This window comes from Bos grunniens, chromosome 20, assembly GCF_055505025.1.
Source record: "Bos grunniens cultivar Pamir isolate PY7600 chromosome 20, Bosgru_T2T1.0, whole genome shotgun sequence".
NCBI lineage: Eukaryota > Metazoa > Chordata > Mammalia > Artiodactyla > Bovidae > Bos > Bos grunniens.
Genome location: NC_141184.1, coordinates 57,485,466 through 57,502,646, shown reverse-complemented (window position 1 = coordinate 57,502,646; position 17,181 = coordinate 57,485,466). Strand labels below are relative to the sequence as shown.

At 43.3% G+C, this 17,181-nt stretch overlaps 1 protein-coding gene across 21 annotated transcripts in view; it reads left to right on the top strand.

The window, feature by feature from the left end:
* Positions 1-17,181, top strand: part of LOC147350446 (uncharacterized) — a 114,512-nt gene that overhangs the window by 43,191 nt on the left and 54,140 nt on the right. Inside the window, exon 3 of one of the 21 annotated variants that reach the window (XR_015148891.1) lies at positions 17,020-17,089. The exons of 19 other annotated variants lie outside the window; for them this stretch is intronic. The gene's annotated coding sequence lies outside the window, so the exon portion shown is untranslated. Of the gene's footprint in view, positions 1-9,561; positions 9,699-17,019; positions 17,090-17,181 lie in introns of those variants that run through there. One more of the 21 variants, XR_015148884.1, reaches the window with a different exon arrangement.

Here is a 17,181-nt window from a genome sequence, read left to right as displayed (position 1 = left end):
GTGCCTCAGCCACACTGGGTCTGCCCCCGCTCACGGCGCGTGTAGCCTCCCTGCCCACACTGCTCAGGCTCTAGGTTGTTCCGCCGGGAACAATCCGAGGCTGGCCCTGGGTTGCATGCACCTCCCAGGTCCAAGCCGCTCAGGTTCAGGCACTCAGGTAGTCCTCAGAGGCGCAGACTCAGCTGGGGCTGCGTTTTGTGCTCTTCCCAGGTCCGAGCAGCTCAGGTGATGAGGTGTTTGGCGAGCGCCAATGCTGCGACTTATCGCCTCCCCGCCACTTGGTTATCTGGGTGTAAAACCGGCGCACCTTCTCAGGCAGATGTTGACCGTCCAGACCCCCAATAAGTTTTAGTTAGCAAAGAAGCCAGTTTTATAGATAATGTCTCTCTGGGGCTGCGATTGCCCCCTTCCGGCTCTGGCTGCCTGTCAGCGGAGGGGGAAGGTTTGCAGCCGGCTACCTCTGTTTAGTCCTTTGTTCCGTACGCGGGCTGGCGGTGTCTTAGGTTAGGGCTGGCTTTTCGCATGGTAGATATCCCACAGTCTGGTTTGCTAGCCCAAATTATTTCGCTCAGATAGCGCTCAGGGTATTCGGGCCAGATTCTTACTCTAAGCGATGCAGCCCGTGCCGCGCCTCCCTGCCCAGCCCCCGCTTGCTAATGGCGGATGCAGGCGTCTGCGCTGCTTCTCCGCTGGAGGAGTTACCGTAGGGCTCGCAATCTGCGAGTTTTAATTGTTTATTTATTTTTTCTCCCTGTTATGTTGTCCTCTGTGCTTCCAAAGCTCGGCACGGATTCGGCAGTGAGAAGGTTTCCTGGTGTTTGGAAACTTCTCTCTTTTTAAGACTCCCTTCCCGGGACGGAACTCCGTCCCTCCCTCTTTTGTCTCTTTTATTGTCTTTAATATTTTTTCCTACCTCCTTTCGAGGAATTGGGTTGCTTTTCTGGGTGCCTGATGTCCTCTGCCGGCATTCAGAAGTTGTTTTGTGGAATTTACTCGGCGTTTAAATGCTCTTTTGATGAATTTGTGGGGGAGAAAGTGTTTTCCCCGTCCTACTCCTCCGCCATCTTGGCGCCTTCCCCTAAAAATTCTTACTGTCTAAATGTTCCCAAGTCTTACCTGCCTGCAGGTATAAATGAAATCACATCAGTGTTACTTCCCTAGCCTCCTCCTAAAACCCGACCCACAAAATTTTGGGGTGTCTCCAGGACTGTCTTGCATGGGTGAATATTTTGATATTATTCCATCTGGATATACACTTGGTATATATTGCTTTGTTATTCCCTTTTTCATTTAGTGTACTGTGAATTTTCTCCTACGAGGGGCTATTTTCTATAAACTGATTTTTAAATGATTTCTTCATTTTTAAGTCTTTTTTAATTTTTTTGACTGGGCTGGGTCTTCATTGCTGTGCGGGCTTTCTCTAGTTGCGGTGAGCAGGGGCTCCGCTCTAGTTACGGTGCAAGGGCTTCTCATTGTGGTGTCTGCTCTTGCTGTGGAGCATGGGCTCTAGGGTGCTGGGGCCTCAGTAGCTGCAACTTCCTGACTCTAGAGCACAGGCTCAACAGTTGTGGTGCACGGGCTTAGGTTCTCTGCAACATGTGGGATCTTCTCAGATTAGTGATTGAACCTGTGTCTCCTGCATTGGCAAGCAGATTTTTTTTTTTTTTTTTTTACCCCTGGGCCTCCAGGGAAGCCCTAACATGACTCTTTTCTTAATTTATTTTTTTATTGATGTATAGTTGACTTACAATGTGCTAATTCTAATGTATAGCAAACTGACTCAGTCATACACATGTTGTTCAGTTGCCGAGTCATATCCGACTCTTCGCAGCCCCATAGTCTGCAGCACACCAGGCTTTCCTGTCCCTCACCATCTCCCAGAGTTTGCCCAATTGAATCAGTGATGCCATCCAACCATCTCATTCTCTGTCACCCTCTTCTCCTTCTACCTTCAATCTTTCAGCATCAAGATCTTTTCCATGAGTCAGCTCTTCAGATCAGGTGGCCAAAATTTTGGAGCTTCAGCATCAGCCCTTCCAATGAATATTCAGGGTCAATTTCCTTTAGGATTGACTGGTTTGATCTCCTTGCAGTCCAAGGGATTCTCAAGAGTCTTCTCTAGCACCACAGTTGAAAGCATCAATTCTTCGGTGCTCCGCTTTCTTTATTGTCCAGCTCTCATGTCTGTACATGACACACATACCTTCTTTTTCATGTTCTTTTCCATTATGGTTTATCCCAGGATATGGACTATAGTTCCCTGTGCTGTACAGTAGGGCCTTGTTGTCTATCCATTCTATGCGTAATAGTTTGCATCTGCCAACTCCAAACTCCCCGTCTGTCCTTCCCCCACCTGCCTGTCCCTCAGCAACCACAGTGTTCTCCATGCCTGTGAGTCTGTTTCTGTTTGTTGACAGGTTCATCTGTGCCATGTTTTGGTTTCCATATATAAGTGGTATAACGATATGTGTCTTTGTCTGCCTTACTTCACTTAGTATGGTAATCTCTAGGTCCATCCGTGTTGCTGCAGATGATGTTATTTCTTTTTTATGGCGGAGTAGTATTTTATTGTTTGTATGTACCGTGTTTTCTTTATCCATTCATCTGTTGATGGACATTTAGATTGTTTCCTTATCTTGGCTATTGTGAATAGTGCTGCTCAGAACATAGGGGTGCATGTATCTTTTTTTTTTTTTAACTGTAGTATAATTGCTTTACTACGTTCTGTTAGTTTCTGTTGTACAACAAATTGAATCAGCTATATGTATACATATATTGGGGGCTTCCCTGATAGCTCAGTTGGTAGAGAATCCAGCTGCAATGCAGGAGACCCTGGTTCAATTCCTGGGTCGGGAAGATCCGCTGGAGAAGGCATAGGCTACCCACTCCAGTATTCTTGGGCTTCTCTTGTGGCTCAGCTGGTAAAGAATCCGCCTGCAATGTGGGAGGCCTGGGTTCAATCCCTGGATTAGGAAGATCCCCTGGAGAAGGGAAAGGCTACCCACTCCAGTATTCTGGCCCAGAGAATTCCATGGACTGTATAGTCCATGGGGTCACAAAGAGCTGGACACGGCTGAGGGACTTTAACTTTTACTTTCACTATTGAATTCCTCCCACTCCCCTACCGCACTCATCTAGGTCATCACAGAGCACCGAGCTGAGCTCCCTGTGCCCTACAGCAGCTGTCCACTAGCTTTCTGTCTTACACATGGAAGTATATTTAAGTCAAACCTAATCTCCCAGTTCACCTCCTCCTCCCTACCCCGCTGCCCCATGTCCACACATCTGTTTTCTACATCTGCATCTCAGTTCCTGCCCTGGAACTAGGTTCATCTGTACCATTTTTCTAGATTTCACATACATGCATTAATATACAAAATTTGTTTTTGTATTTCTGACTTCAGTCTGTATGACAGACTCTAGGTCCATTCATCTCTCTACAAATGACTCAGTTCTGTTCCTTTTTATGGCTGAGTAATATTCTATTATATATATGTACCACATCTTCTTTATTCCTCTATTGATAAACATTTAAGTCACTTCCATGTTCTGGCTATTGTAAATAGTGCTTCAGTGAACATTGGGATACATGTGTCTTTTTAAATTATGGTTTTCTCAGGATATATCCCAGTAGTGGGATCACTGGGTCATATGGTAGTTCTATTTTTAGCTTTTAAAAGAACTTCCAGACTGTTCTGTATAGGGGCTGCACTAATTTACACTTGTACCAACAGTGTAGGGGAGTTCTCTTTGGTCTACATCTTCTCCAGCATGTATCATTTGTGGACTTTCTGATGATGGCCATTCTGACTTGTGTGAAGTGATACTTCGTTGTAGTTTTGATTTGTATTTCTCTAATAATTTGCATTGATGAGCATATTTTCATGTGCCTATTGGCCATTTGTATGTCATCTTTGGAGAAATGTCTATATAGGTCTTCTGCCCATTTTTTGACTGGGTTATTTGTTTTTTGTTGTTGATTTGTACAGACTGGTTGTCCTTGGTGGTCGTGTTGTTTGAAAATTTTTTCTTCCATTCCATAGGTTGTCTTTTTGTTTTGTTTATGTTTTCCTTTTCTATGCAAAGGCTTGTAAATTTGATTAGACCCACTTGTTTATTTTTTTTTTTTTATTTTTATTGCCTGGGTAACTGATCTAAGAAAGTACTGGTATGATTTTATGTCAGAGAATGTTTTGCCTATGAGTTCTTCTAGGAGTTTTATGATGTCTTGTCTTATATTTAAGTCTTTAAGCCATTTTGAGTTTGTTTTTGTGTATGACGTGAGGGTGTGTTCTAACTTCATTGATTTACATGGAGCTGTCCAACTTTCCCGGCACTACTTGCTAAAGAGACTGTCTTTTTCACATTTTATATTCTTGGCACCTTGTCAAAGATTAATTAACTCTAAGTGTGTAGATTTATTTTGGAGCTCTCTTTTCTGTTTCATTGATACATATGGCGGTTTTTTATGCCAATACCACACTCTTTTGATTCCTGTAGTTTTGTAGTATTGTCTGAAGTGTGTGAGGGTTGTGTCTCCTGCTTTGTATTACATTTTTAATGATTATATTGTATTCCATCGTATGGATAATTTGTTTAACCAGTCCTCGATTGTTGTACATGTACTACCAATCATAAAATAATTCTGTGATGATTGTCTTTGCATGAGTGTCTTTATATTCACATCTTTGCACACATCTCTTAAATGCTGTCCTGAAATGAATTCTGGGCATGGAGTTGCTTGGTCAAGGCTATAGTCATCATAAAGGGTTAATTCTATTATTATTAATAAATCATAATGATATAAAATCCTGTTAAACATTGGGCCAATGGGAGGCAATTACTCTGGAGACAGTGCTTGAAAACAAAAATGCAACATGTAAATTCTCTAAAAAAACGCATATTAAGAAACAAGAACCAGTCCAAGTTGATCAATACAAAGGAAAATTTTGAATTTTTAAACTCCTTTATAATCTGACATTTTTGTTCCTAAAATTTAAATTAGATACAGTATTTTTACATAAGAGTAGTAAACATCTCTTTAAAGGACAATAATGTTTAAATTGTTTATTAGTGATATTTTTCATCAATAAATCATGCAAATCTGGACAGATATTTTCACTTTATGTGAAGAAAGCTCAGCATCCTAACATTTGCCAACTCTCTACGAGAGAGATTTTCAAGTTCCTGAGGTCCCCAAGGGATTAAGTGGAATGCATGACTTGTATCCTTAACTAGATTTTAAGAGAAAGGAGTTGTCACCAATATATTTTGCCCAAATGTCTTATTAAAGACACCACCAAGAATGGAGCTTGGAAGCAAGGGAGGCCCAGACACTGCTGGCAGCTCCGACGCTCTGTACTTTAATAACTCATTGGCAACAGGATGAAGTAGTTTATGTTCCAGACTTTGCCTCCTGGTATCTAGATTTTTATAGGTGTTTTGACTGAGGTGTAGAGGAGGCATTTTTTTGGCCGCTGATTTCTATTCCAGATTGTGGGATGTGAATAATTTGGTAAATTAACATCAATGGGTTAGACTGTTCTTTGTTACCAAATGCCCCTGGGCTGCCTGTTCCACTGGATGGTCACATTAATTTGCAACCACAAGAGGATGGCTGCTGGGCAAACACGCCCAAGTTAAATTTCCTTTTGCAGGCTTTCCCCCTAGTTTGGATATCCAGGTAGCCACTGAAGCAGCTCTCTCTTGTGCATTCATAATTCTGCCTAAGCCTAGGGCTTCCAAAACTAATATCAGGGAGGAAAGATCCAAACCTTACTGCTTTTGTGGCTTTTTTTTTTTCCTGGGGCCAGCTTTCGGCCATGATTCCAATGATCAGTCTGTACTTCTAGTTATATACTAAATGCATAAACTGTGTGTGCTACAAATGATGTTTTTCTAGCCTGTCCGTATAGCCTATTAAACCAGAGTTGGCAGTTTTCCACCTCTTAGGAGAAGCATTTGGCATAAATAATATTGTCATTTGGGAAGACTAGACATGGTCTGAAGAAGTGACCTTGTATAAATATTGTCTGAGGTATGACTGAAGCTAAATTATATGACAGGGAGCTAGTATAGTCTGGGCTCTGGGCCCTCCTGGTAATGAAGTTGCTTCTTGTAGTAATGGAACCATTTGAATTGAAAATGCAATCAAATACATCAGAGGCTATTAAAACACAGGAACCAGGCTATTTATGAACTCCCAGGCTCCAAGGATGGCAAAGGGTGCTGGCATTTCTTTGTCATTCAAACAGCTTTATCTCTTGAAGGGACAAGATGTCCTAGAAAGTGCCTTTGTCCTTGCCTTGGAACTTCCCTCAGTGCTGAGACTCCTGAGCATGCCAGATGTCTGTTGGTCCTCCACCCGTGTGTGGGGTGAGCTTTGGGCACTGCGCACAGTGTTGCTAGCTATTTGTGGGTGACCTGGTATGTCAGCACAACACAGCCCCCCAAGGCAGTTACTTTGCATTCTGCATGCAGCATCCTACTTTAGGATATTGTTCTTCTTTCCTGACCTGTGTTACTCTGCCTCTTAATTATACAGAATTCCCTTTCTCTTCCTTCTGTTAATTGATTTGCCAGATCTGTCTTTCAAAGGTATGATTTTATTTTCATCAGTCCATCAATTTATCCATTCATTCAACAAATATTTATTGAGTGCCAACTGGGTGTCAAACACTTTGCTCTCTGCTATAACAAGATTTATGGTCTAATGAGGGAGAGACATATTTGACAAAGAATTCCAGTACTGAATAGACAATTATAAATTGGTGAGCATTTCTGTAGGAAAGAATCTTTGATAGTACCTATAAAACAAAGGGGGCTTCCCAGGTGGCTTAGTGGGTAAAGAATCTGCCTGCAATGCAGGAGACTCGATATGTGGCTCTGACCTCTGGGTTAAGATCCCCTGGAGGAGGTAATGGCAGTATTGGAGTACTCTTGGCAGCCAAATCCCATGGACAGAGGAACCTAATGGGCCACAATCCATGGGGTCGTGAAGAGTCGGACATGACTGAGTGAACACACACCTCAATTGGACAGAGTAGTTGGGGAGGCTCCTCTGAAGAAGTGACGATTAGGTTGTGTGAGTATGTGTAAGTATAAGTCTCAACTAGGCAAAAAACAGGGCTGGGGAGCGGGAGCAGGTTGGGCTGAGGAGTGTTTTCCAGAGTAGCAGGCCATGGTGAGGGGAGCATGGTGCCCTGGGATGAATGGAGAGAGGTTACTGTGGCTGGAACAGAAGAGCGAGGGCCACAGGAGGAGGGATATGTAAGCTGTGTTTAGAATTGTGATCTCTGTCTACCGGGAGTGAGAAGCCATTGAGGAGCCTTTGAACAGGCTGTGATTTGACTGGATTTGCATTTCAAAAAGACCACTTGGGCTTCAGTGGGGGGAATTAATTGGCATTAATTAATTAGATCTCAGGAAGGCGAGATCATAGTGAATGCAGGCTTTAGCAGTGGAGATGAAAAATAGACAGGTTTGAGCATTGTCTATGTGGGAAAACAGGGTTTGATGATAGATTGGACTCAAGGGAAAGGGATCATCCAGTATGACTGAGGCTCCAATTTGTGCTGCTGGATCAGTTGAGCCCCACTTATGTGTGAAGGATCACTGAAAAGGAGAACAGAAATCATGAGCAGAGGTAGCCTTGAATTGGACAAAACTCGATGGTTTTCAAGGAATAGCACGGGGGAGAGCAGTAGGAGATGAGATCAGAGGTGTGATTGGAGAAGGCATATGATATAGGTCACCAGGAAAGGATTTTACCTTTCGACGGGATGAAGATGGGATGCTATCAATATGGGATGGCTATTGGAGGGTTTTGAGCAGAGGCATTACATGATCTGATTTAGGTTTTTGAAAGATTTTTTCTATATGGAGAAAAGACTCTAGGAAGACAAGACTAACATCAAGGAGATCAGGTGGGTGACAATTACAGTCATCCAAGTAGAAGGTGGGGTGGTGATGACTTACTTCAGGGCAATAGCTGAGATGGTGGTGAGAAATGAACCTGGACAGATTTTTAATACAGAGCCTTCGTCACTCAAATACGTTCCACTCTTTGCAACCCCATGCACTGTAGCCTCTGTCCATGGAATTCTCCAGACAAGAATACTAGAGTAGGTAGCCATTGCCTACTCCAGAGTATCTTCCTGACCCAGGGGTTGAACTGGGGTCTCCCACATTGGTAGGTGGATTCTCTACCGTCTGAGCCACCAGGCAACCAACAGCGTTTTCTGATGGATTAGATGTAGTGAGCAAGAAAAGGAGGGAAGGATGACACCAAGATTTTTTGTCTTGAGCTGTTAAAAAGATGGATTGCCATTCACTAAGATATAAAAGACTACTGGAGATTAAGGAGTTTGATTTTGAATATTAGGTTTGAGATCCTTACTAGATAATCAATTTGAAAGCATGAATAGACTGACATACAGGTTAAAGTTTAAAGAGGAGAACTAAAGTAAACATACAAATTTGGTTATATTTGGGGTATAGATAGATGATACTCACACCAGTGAGAAAGGACAAGTTCACCAAAGGAATTACGATAGAGAATAGGAACAGTATGTTTAGAGGCTGAGCATGAAGAGGGCAATTCTAGTCAGTAATCAAGGTTGATATCAGCAGTAATAAAACATAGCAATATCACCTACCCCTTGATATGATGTGCTGAGAAGAGTATGACATTACTTCTGTGGCATTTTTGCCAAAAAATACATAATCTCAATCTAACTGTGAGAAAACATCAGGCAAATCCAAACTGAGAGACGTTCTACAAAATAACTGCCCAGTGCTCATCAAAAATAAGGGACGAGTGATTGAGAAGCTGTCACAGATTAAAGGAAACTAACAAATAACAACTAAATACAATGTGTGGTCCCAAATCCTGGGACAGAAAAAAAGATGTTAATAGGAAAACTGTTAAAATTCAAATATAGACTGTGGTTTAGTTAGCAGTATTGTACCGATGTTATTTTCCTGGTTTTGATCATTAGACTGTGGTTACGTAAGATGTTAACATTAGGGAAGCTGGTTTAGAGAAATGGAGGAACTTTCTGTTTTATTTTTGCAAGTTGTCTGTAAAAGTATTCCACAAAAAAAAAAAAAAAATTTAAAGAAAATAAAGTTCATGACTTTCAGGCACATACCCCCAAGGATGTGGTTGCCCTCACATCCAGTCTAGAGATGCCTGAGAAGTAGGCAGGGCCATCCTGCAGCATCTTCAGACCATGTTAAAGGGTTTGATTTTCCTCTAAGAGCCAGTGAAGGATTAGGCTGGGAATGTGGAGGAAGATGGGAAACTAGACATGTTTGTTTTAGGCAAAAAGAGACAAGAAAACAGAATAAATACTGGGTTAGGCCCAGATTCAAGCAAACACCCAGTTACTCTCAATTATTCATCCTGTTCTCCAAACAGAATTGACCATGAGTTAGTTCATGACTCACAAGGGTGTTAGCACATTGTAACGTCTGGCTGGGAAGATTGCTCAAATCCCAAAGGATTATCCTTGAGGAGCCTCGCATCCTCAGTCCTGTTTTCTCCTGGCACTCTTACAGTCCAAGCAGAACTGTGGAGGGGATCTGAAGCTTGAAGGCCTGAGAGGTGAACTGTGTGCACGTTACATCTGGTGCTGTCTGTGTGGAATCATTCCAGAACAAGGACCGCAGCTGGACTGAGATACCAGCCTGCAGAGAGTGAGGAAATGACCCTCTGGAAATGAGGGGACAGACTCCTGTGCCCTTCTCAGCCAGCGCTGGTGTGGGAGGGTTTGTGGCAAAGCGGGGTAGGGTGTGTTTCATCACATCAGAGTCCCCAGGGGGGTTGCAGAGCAGTTGGAGACGGTGACTGGGAAGTGCTAATTATAAAATTATATATTAAACATTAGCCAAGGGGAAATTGTAAAAGTGGCTTATATAGAAGACAGAGGGTTCCCTGAAGCTGGAGAGTTCATGCCTCTGCCCAAAGAAGGGGTGAACTGTGGAGAAAAGATGTTCCATTTAACTCCTTGCTGTCCTATGGGGCAAGGGCTGAGAATCTAGAGAATCCCTGGGGTCTAGGGTCTGATCACCCCTTCCCCACCCTCCCACCAGCAACCCTCTCTCTTTTCTTGGCCTGGGAGGAAACTATCAGCCTCCAAGTCTGCTCTCTGAAACTCTGAAATCATGCAGTCTAACACCTTAAGCCTCCAGTCCTACAAAATGTTATTTTTAACAGTTGCATCCTTACTTTGTGCTAGAATCTTTATGTAATTGTTTCTAATCCTTTCAACAACCCTTTACAGTAGTTATTATCACCTCCATTTTCTGAGGGCCATTCTTGGTGAGGACACAGAGGCTTAGCTTCTCTTAAGTGCGTGGCTGAGTCAGGATTTGAACCCAGGTCTGTCTCCCCAGTATTGAATGAGCTCAGGATGCCAGGAGTGAGGAACCCTCCGGGAAGGGCCATGCCTGGCACTGACCATCACCCCCAGTGGCCCAACTTCATAAGCATACACCATGTGCTGGATTTCAGGAAATTTCACTGGGGATGTGGAATCAGCAGCCCGTGACTCATCAGGCTGAATTCAGGGGAGGCTGCCTGGTGGGACTGCTGCAGCCCGTTTCCAGGACCCAAGGTCTGGGCAGAGTGAAGAGGAGGGGCATAAAGAGTTGTGACCAGCACACCTGCCCTCCTGATGTTGAAAAATCACTGAGGATGTCAGTGTTGGCCTGCAGCTACATTTCTGGCTTAAACTTTGGGTGGCTTTACTAAGCCTTGAAAGTGGAAAGAACACATCATATTGAGAGTCGGACAGTGAGTGAGGTCCAGGGTGCTAGCTGGCCCGTTGCCATGGACTTGACCCGTGAAGAGGAGCAGAGAAGCGTTTTCATTAGCATCAAAGTCTGTCATGTGCTCCGGGCAACCTACAGAGGGAAGGGTAGGCGGGCCTCAGCCCCACTCCCGGGATGCAGAATCATAGAGACGCCCAGGCCCACATAGACACTGTAACGACCTACCACGTTGATTAAATAGATCTGCCGTGAACTATTTTTAAAAGTGCAAGCAATGGGGCAAGAGCATTTTGCATGTTGGAAACATTTTAAGAAGTTAGCATTCCCCAGAAAAAATAAAGGAAGGAAAAAAGAAAAGTCAGTTCTCATGGTAGGTGTTGAGAAAAGGGAGTTAAGAAGGACTCCGTCACACTATTAGGTCATAACACTGCTATTTTCTTGTTTTACCTCCACTGTTGCCCTCCTCTGCTGCATTCCCTTTTGTTCTCTGGCTTTTCTGCATCATCCCTCTCCCCGGGTTATCTCCTGCCATTTTCCTCTCCCTGCTTCCCAGCACTTGAGTAGCTCCTACGTGTCCTTCACAGTGCGGCTCAGTTTCTTTCTGGGATGTCTTCCCTGCCCACCTGAGCTTAGGTAGGAGCCATTCCTGTGCATCCTGTGGATTCTTCTAGCCAAACACTCATCACTTTGTTCTGTTAGCTCCTCCAAAGCAGGGACTGAATCACTGTTCCTGGCTCTTTGTGTGCTAGGCTTCAGGGATATGTAAGAACCAGAAAGTAAGAACATCCAGCTTTAGACTAGACACGAATGTCCCACTGGCTCCTTCCGTGGTTTCCTTGTCCCTTCAACCATCTTTGATTCTTCTTTTCTCCACTTCCTTTATTCAATCACCCACAAAGTCCTGTCCATTTAAATAACAGTAAAATGAAGCTCTTAATATATGTTCAGTTCAGTTCAGTTGCTCAGTTGTGTCCAACTCTTTGAGACCCCATGGACTGCGGCACACCAGGCCTCCCTGTCCATTACCAACTCCCGGAGCTTACTCAAACTCATGTCCATCAAGTTGGTGATATCATCCAGCCATCTCATCCTATGTCGTCCCCTTCTCCTCCCTCCTTTGATTTTTCCCAGCATCAGGGTCTTTTCCAGTGAGTCAGTTCTTCACATCAGGTGGCTAAAGTATTGGAGTTTCAGCTTTAGCATCAGTCCTTCCAGTGAATATTCAGGACTGATTTCCTTTAGGATGGACTGGTTGGATCTCCTTGTTAGGTTGTCACAACTACTCTACATGTGCTGTCATCAAGCTTCACAACTTGGTAAGGTGGATGCTGTCATATTCTGGCTTTACAGACGAGGAAATTGAGGCAAAAGAGATTAGACAATTTGCCTGAAGTCATACAGACAATACGTGATAGAAGTAGGATTGGAACCCAGGCCGTCTGGCTTCAAAGCCCTAAATATTAAATGTGTCTCAGTCCTCAGAGGCCACCATGGTGTCATTTCCCCCACCCTGCATTCCCTATAACACTCCATTCCCTATAATGCAGCCAGAGCAATTGTTCTAAATGAGCTCTCTTTAAAACCCTCCCTAACTCTCTGTTTCCCTCCAGACCAAGTCCAGACTTCTTAGGGCAATAGGCAAGACCCTTCCCCCAGGTGCCCTTACCCACCTTCCAGACTTTCTCATGCTGCTCCTCACTTCAGCTCCCAAGCCCAGGATATTTTGTGCATGGAACACCATGGCCACCTCCTCTCTTTGCCTGGCTAATCCCCTCTTGCCCTCAGATCTCTGCTTAGACGTTACTTCTCCCAGAAGCACTCCTTGACCCCTTGACTCATTAGTGCTGCCACAGTATCCACTGCTCACCCCTTTGTAGCAACTGTCGTACCTTCAGAAAGTCTGCTCCATCCCTCGATCTCCTTCACCAGCTGTAAGCTGCGTAAATGCAAATATAGGCTCTTGTTTTTGGTGACTCCACCAGGAGTAGCACAGTATTCAATAAACATTTGTTAAAATGAAGGAATTAAGGGATGACCTTTTAAAGAGATGTTTATTTATTTAGGCTGTGCCTGGTCTTGGTTGTGGCATGTGGAATCTTTAGTTGCGGCATATGGGATCTTAACAAATTTTTTTTCTGATGTGGACCATTTTTAAAGTGTTTTATTGAATTTGTTGCAATACTGCTTCTGCTTTATGTTTTGATTTTTTGGCCTTGAGGCATGTGAGATCTTAGTTCCCCAGCCAGGCATAGAACCCACACCCCCTGCACTGGAAGGCAGAGTCTTAACCACTCGATCATCGGGGAAGTTCCGGCATGCAGGATCTTTCGGCTGCAGCAGGCAGGATCTTGATTTATGGCATAAAGGATTTTTAATTGCATCATGTGTGACCTTTTAGTTGCAATATGCAGGATCTTCAGTTGAGGCATGTGGGATCTAGTTCCCTGACGGGAGATTAAACTCTGGTCTCTTGCATTGGGAGCATGGAATTCTTAGCCACTGGATCACCAGGAAAGTACCTAAGGGATGACTTCTAAGCTGAAGTTCTGACCTTGGCTGCTTCTGTAAGCATTCCTACACCTGACTCTTCCTACCTTACATAATAGACAGAATTACCGGATTCATGAGTGAAGATGGTATTAAAGGGCAGCAGACATGGAGTAGGGGACTGCTAAGGGAGGCAGACACTCTCCCCATGAGGCAGTATCAACTTCTACTTCCCAGGGGAGACAGAAGACTTCCTGGGACCTTTTGCTTGAGAGTCTGTGGGTTTAAATTATATCTCCTGCACCTGTCCATAGCCAGAGTGCTATGTGAGAGGCCACACTACCTGTGGCTCCTTCTAGGTGTCAGCACTGCTCACGTGGTGGCTTTTGGACTTGGGTATAGCTTTATCAAACTTCACTTTGCTACTGCTAAGTCACTACAGTCGTGTCCGACTCTGTGTGACCCCATAGATGGAAGCCCACCAGGCTCCCCCGTCCCTGGGATTCTCCAGGCAAGAACACTGGAGTGGGTTGCCATTTCCTTCTCCAATGCGTGAAAGTGAAAAGTGAAAGGGAAGTCACTCAGTCGTGCCAGACTCTTAGCGACCCCATGGACTGCAGCCTACCAGGCTCCTCCATCCATGGGATTTTCCAGGCAAGAGTACTGGAGTGGGGTGCCATTGCCCTCTCTGAGTATCTGGGTTTTAGTTTCTGGCAGTATAGCAGATTAGATACACTGAATGACACTTCCAACTGAACCAACTAAAATGAAAGAAGGAAAAAAAAAGTGCCTTTAAAAAACAAAAACATGTTGTTTAAGTGTTGAAAATAAAGAATCTGTGATTCCCAAAAGGAAAGGAACAGCAGTCACTGGAGTCACTGAGAAACGAGGTATTTTTCACCCTGAGGTTTTCTGGGCGGCCAGCAAATTTCTACTTTGATGGATATGTCAGACTCAAGAAGTTGGAGATAACTCCCAGTGCTTGCTCAGCATGGAGATTGAGTAAGACACCCTGGCACGAACTGCCACAGAGAGAAATCAGTGCACTGACCTGGTTACTGGGTGGAGGGATTAAACAGCTCCTCCCCCTGAATTATGTAACCATAACTGAGCCCTCATAAGGGTCTATCAGCCTGAATTCATACTCCTTCAGGGTCAAAACAACTTTAAGTAAAGTATTCAACTTCAAATAGTACCAGATTAGTGCTCCCAGGAGACTCGCAGAAGCAATTTGAATCTTCTGAAAAGGAACTCACCTTCAACCCTAGACTTAAAGAATTTTTTCAGATAAAGTTACAAGGAAAATGAGCAACTCACAATAAAACCAAACTCCCAAAACACACTAGAAAAATAGAACACTATGAATGAGGGAGAAAAAAAGAGACAGCAGAAACAAAACTTCAATTATAAAAAAATTTTCTAGATAAAAAGATGGATGGCATTGTGAACAACTTTATACCAATAAATTTGAAAACTTAGATGAAATGGATTGGGTCCTACAAAAACATAATGGAAAAACTGACTCAAAAAGTAGAAAATCTGAATAGTTCTACTACAATAGTTTTAAAAAATGAATTAGTAATTTAAAATCTTTCCACATACAAAAACAAAACAAAACAAAGAGCTGCCAGGCACATATGACTCAGAAAAAGGCATTTAATAAAATTTAAAATTTATTCATGATTAAAAAACAAAAAGGTTTACCTAATTTGGAAAACGGTATCCATTAAAATCTCTACAGAATACATTATAATTTTTAAGGAAATATTGAAAGCATTCTACATAAGATCCAGGGGAAAAAAGGGAGACTGAATAGCTATTCAATATTTTGCTAGAAAGGCATTCAAAACAGCATATCATTTACAAAAAGCAATGCATTTAAAAAATAATAATAATTTATGGAAACACCAAAATACATGTGATGAATAAATCTAAGAAGAAAATGTGAAAGTGCTTAGTGGAGAAAATTACAGAACTTTATTAGGAAAAAGATACAGTAAGTTAGTCACTCATTTGTGTCCAACTCTTTGCAAACCATGGACTGCAGCATGCCAGGCCTCCCTGTCTGTCACCAACTCGGAGCTAGCTCAAACTCATGTCCATTGAGTCAGTGATGACATCCAAAAATCTCATCCTCTGTCATCCCCTTCTTCTCCCACCTTCAATCTTTCCCAGCATCAGGGTCTTTTCAAATGAGTCAGTTCTTCCTATCAGGTGGCCAAAGTATTGGCATTTCAGCTTCAGCATCAGTCTTTCCAATGAAAATTCAGGGTTGATTTCCTTTAGGATTGACTGGTTTGACCACCTTGCAGTCCAAGGGACTCTCAAGAGTCTTTTCCAGTATCACAGTTCAAAACTATCAAATCCTCGAAACTCAGCTTTTTTGGGCTTCCCTTGTGGCTCAGCTGGTAAAGAATCCTCCTGCAATGCACGAGACCTGGGTTTGATCCCTGGGTTGGGAAGATATCCTGGAGAAGGGAAAGGTTCAGTTCAGTTCAGTTGCTCAGTCATGTCCGACTCTTTGCGACACCATGAATCGCAGCATGCCAGGCCTCCCTGTCCATCACCAACACCTGGAGTTCACCCAGACTCACGTCCATTGAGTCAGTGATGCCATCCAGCCATCTCATCCTCTGTCGTCCCCTTCTCCTCCTGCCCCCAATCCCTCCCAGCATCAGAGTCTTTTCCAATGAGTCAACTCTTCGCATGAGGTGGCCAAAGTACTGGAGTTTCAGCTTTAGCATCAGTCCTTCCAGTGAATATTCAGGACTGATTTCCTTCAGAATGGACTGATTGGATCTCCTTGCAGTCCAAGGGACTCTCAAGAGTCTTCTCCAACACCAGAGTTCAAAGGCATCAATTCTTCGGCGCTCAGCTTTCTTCACAGTCCAACTCTCACATCCATACATGACCACAGGAAAAACCATAGCCTTGACTAGATGGACCTTTGTTGGCAAAGTAATGTCTCTGCTTTTGAATATGCTATCTAGGTTGGTCATAACTTTCCTTCCAAGGAGTAAGCGTCTTTTAATTTCATGGCTGCAGTCACCATCTGCAGTGATTTTAGAGCCCCCCAAAATAAAGTCTGGCACTGTTTCCACTGTTTCCCCATCTATTTGCCATGAAGTGATGGGACCAGATGCCATGATCTTTGTTTTCTGAATGTTGAGCTTTAAACCAACTTTTTCACTCTCCTCTTTCACTTTCATCAAGAGGCTTTTAGTTCTTCTTCACTTTCTGCCATAAGGGTGGTATCATCTGCAAATCTGAGGTTATTGATATTTCTCCCGGCAATCTGAATTCCAGCTTGTGCTTCTTCCAGCCCAGCGTTTCTCATGATGTACTCTGCATATAAGTTAAATAAGCAGGGTGACAATATCCAGCCTTGACGTGCTCTTTTTCCTATTTGGAACCAGTCTGTTGTTCCATGTCCAGTTCTAACTGTTGCTTCCTGACCTGCATACAGATTTCTCAAGAGGCAGGTCAGGTGGTCTGGTATTCCCATCTCTTTCAGAATTTTCCAGTTTATTGTGATCCACACAGTCAAAGGCTTTGGCATAGTAAAGGTTACCCACTCCAGTATTCTGGCCTAGAGAATTCCATGGACTGTATAGTCCATGGGGTCACAAAGAGTCCGACACAACTGAGCAACTTTCACTTTCTCACATCCATACATGACTACTGGAAAAACCATATCTTTAACTGAATGTACCTTATTGGCAAAATGATATCTCTGCTTTTTAATATGCTGTCTAGGTTCAGTCTGAGGAGGCCTTTCAAATAGCTGTGAAAAGAAGAGAAGTGAAAAGCAAAGGAGAAAAGGAAAGATATACCCACATGAATGCAGAGTTCCAAAGAATAGCAAGGAGAGATAAGAAAGCCTTCCTCAGCGATCAATGCAAAGAAATAGAGGAAAAC